Source organism: Octodon degus, unplaced genomic scaffold (genome assembly GCF_000260255.1).
Source record: "Octodon degus isolate 3935 unplaced genomic scaffold, OctDeg1.0 scaffold00078, whole genome shotgun sequence".
Lineage (NCBI taxonomy): Eukaryota > Metazoa > Chordata > Mammalia > Rodentia > Octodontidae > Octodon > Octodon degus.
Window position 1 is genome coordinate 9849961 of NW_004524654.1, and position 3941 is coordinate 9853901.

The following is a 3941-nucleotide window of genomic DNA, read 5'->3' on the forward strand; positions in this document are numbered from 1 at the left end:
AGAGAACTTTTCCAGTCTGTAGTATATTAATTCTTAAATAAGATTAAAGCAACATAAATAATAAGCAAAAATACCCCAAAACAAAAAAGTAAAAGACAGTCTTGTTATTAAGCATAGACCCCCCCCAAAATGTGACAAACACATCAAATATAAAGAGTAACAAATATAAGTAAATTTTATGGAATAGTGGATAGTGCATCAAAATATTAAGTCCTAACCAAGTAAGATACAGCTCAGAAATGCAAGAACAGTTCAAAATGGAAGGGTCTACTAATGAAATTTGCTAATTAGTTTTTTATATAATATATGATCATTTCAATAAAAATATTTTTCATATAAGTTGAAATCCATTCTTAATAAACATTTGAGTGAAATATTAAAGGTCCAATTATTAAAGCAACTTGAAAAGCAACAGGGATTTTGAAGGAGATAATTTCATACATTTTCTCCCTTTGAGTTAAGAAAGCTTTGCGGTAAAAAAGAAAGATAAAACTTAGAATTTGTAAAGAAAAAAAAGACTTACAGATTTTATGACACAAAATCCAGTTCTCTGTATGTTAAAAGACAAATGCAAAACTAAATGAAAACAATAAACATATATAAAAAGTAAACATTACTGTCTAGGTATATCTTTATACATCTATTTCCATATCTATTAAAATAAGTAACCAAGTGTTCAAAAAAGAAAGCATATATCTCAGTACAAAATTATTTTAAAAGTTGACAAGAACTTCAGCATAAGGAAAAAGCAGAATATCAAATTTAGAAAAATACTCAACCTGAAACTCAGGAAAATTAAAATTAAAAATACTTGTACAAAATTTTTAAAGTCCAGGGAAATGAAAAATCATAATACATGTAGTGGCCAGCCAAACTTGTATTGATTTTTTTAAAAGGGCAACTTGTCAACTTCTATAACATTCAAAATTCCTAAAGTTCGATGTACAAATTGTGCTTTTCAGGATGTATTCTTGATAATATTTATAAAATGTACAAACAAGGAGGTGAGAGATTTTTATTATTTTTTCCTCAGAATTCAGCATAAAATGAGGTTAAAAGGCTAAAGCTTAAATTAAGCATGAGTTAAACATGAATTAAGTATGAATTAAGTTCATCTTTGTTATAGAAAACTTAAGAACAAAGTAGATTTTCAAGAATTAAAATAGAAGAACTATCAAAAGTGTTAATAGTAGAAAATATAAAACAATATTATGTATTACCCTATTATGCAAAAGTAAGGAACTTTCAACACATGTAAATGACTATATAAGTCAGCAAAACAAAAAGGTGGAGGATAAAAAGAAACAATTTTACAATAATCCGTTCTGTGGAGAAGTGTGGTAATAGGAATGTATACAGCAAAATTTCTGTTTGTAGTGTATCAATTTATAAAACAAGTTTTTGTTCTTTGGTTATGGAATTGAAATATGAATTAAAATATTGGTGACAATATTACTACAACATATACATGCTTGTTACAAAGTATAGAGGATGTTCAGTTCTTCCAAATGATAACTTTCTTTTTTAAAAAATTTTTTATTGAGAAATAAATATGAATGAGACAGTTTCACAGCTGATTAATAGGACAGTTTTGATAATCAATACATTGTACATTGCTATCTTCTTAGTGGTTATCCATAGTACAAGAAGCAGAAAGGATATTTTGTCCAAACACTGTTAGTATAACTCTTTCTTCTCTTTGAATTAAGTGAAAGTAGCTGTAAATTTATCCCATTTTGTATATATAAATATAAAGTGATCATTCCTTTGTATCATTTTTTATTGTCTGTCAGAGGTGAATATTTTATTGGCATCTAAATACTATAGGTGTTTGAATTCAACTGAACAATCTAACACTGTCTATCAGTCTATAATATTAGTGGGTTATCCTCAGAAGTTACTGACTTGAGCCTTTTACAGCTCATTGTATTAATATGGCTTTACTTCATATGCCTCATTTTTATACTTTTCTGCTGGATGGTTAAGACCAAGATATACCAAGACCTATATAACAGGAAATGTAACTTTTGTTTCTGATAAGGTGAGCCAAGTACTCTCAGGATTTATCCTGTAGCCCTGTACTGCCGTTTGTACATCCTTTTGTCAGTGTCAGACATGTAGATGAGTCACGGCCATTGCTTGACCAATTTTCTCTTTGTTGAAGCCTGAGAAAATGTTTTTTCTCTCCATGTGACTCTCACCAGGCACACTATACATCATTGAACACATTCCTCTTTAGCTCCATAATCTTCTTGATCAGAAAATTTGGAACACAACTGAGTTACATGTTGTTACAGTACAGGTTCTCCTATGTCCCGAGTCTTCTCTGACCTTGAAAGGCTAGGGCCAAAATGTTGCAGCCCTTCCTTTTCTCCAATTTTGAACTGGTAACTTAGGTTGTTAACCCTCCAGAAGAGAAGCTAATTATTAACCTGCAATATATGCAGTTCGGTCTACCCTATCTGTCTAAATATCAAACATTTTGGCATATCATGGGACAGGTATTTTCCATCAAACATTGATATGTTGAACTTTAAGTCCTTATAGAATATGAAGGAAAGATAATTTTATAAAAGTAGAAATAAGTTTTACAAAGAAATTTAGAAACCTAACCATATACGGAATTGATAAAGAATGATAAACTCAAAGCCTTCATATTTAAGTGGATGCCACTTGAAGATATACTTATTAGTGACATAAACCAGACCCACATCTGTAAATATCATATTGTCTCCCTAGTATAAGGACTTACAATTCTGTATATGGTTAGGTTTCCAAATGATAACTTTCAAGAATATAAAAATACACTTTTGTGTTTCCTTACATGTCATTTATGGAATAAAATTATGAAATCCTAACCTAATATACCAGTTATAGTTAAAGCGCTGACTAAGAATAAGTTGTAATAAAAACTAATAATGAAAATTGGTAAAGAGGTGTGGCTGACATAACAAAGACACTCACAAGCATATTAATCCTTTCAGCTGAACTTAGTAGTTTAGAAAGATTAGAACATCAAAAATTTCATGGAGAATTCTCAGAAAGAACCCCCTTAATATTTGATACAAAATTTATTTCATCTGGTATTTACTGCAAGAATCAAGGACCTACTTAAAAACATTCCCTTCTCCATATCTTTATTCCTTACTTCCCTTATTATTCTGGCTTCTTTGAGAAAGTACTGAGTTGTGCTCTGAACATGTGTCATTCTTAGCGGGCCTCCCCATCTGGAGCTCCTTGAATTTGAGCAACTAGTTTGTGTGGCAGCACTCCTGTATTTTATTTTATATTTTTATTTTATTTTATTTTAAAGTGTGAAAGCAGAAATAAAAACAAATAAAAGAAATGACAGAAACAGGGTAACATACAACAATATATATGATACAGATTTTCAAACCAGAGATAGCTAATTAACAGTGGTTTCTGTATCATCTATTTTTTTCATTTTAATGAGAAAAAATATAAAATAATGCAATAGTTTCAAGATAGGTTAGTATGACAGTTATAATAATTAATATATTGCACATTATAAGTGGATGCAACTTGAAGATGTACTCTTAAGTGGAATAAACCACACCCACATGTGTAAATATTGTATTGTCTTCCCAGTGTAAGAACTCAAAAGAAGAAATAAAAATTGAAAGGTATTACACAGTTAAATGGAAAGCCAGAACTTAAGGATTAAACAATGAAGAGAGAGCAAGGAAAAATGTTAGGAAATATGGCAGAGGCAAAACCACATTTATATTAACAAGATGGTTAAGGCAACAGTCCTAAGAATCTCCATCAGGTGCTTGAAAATAGCAGTTAATGGGTAAGTTCCCACCCTGATTGACTAATATATGCTGACATCTGAGAACTGAGCAACTGCACTGAGGATAGCAATGTATAATGCTAAAACCATGCTTGAAATACCCATCATTTTAGTCTTCTAAGTTCTG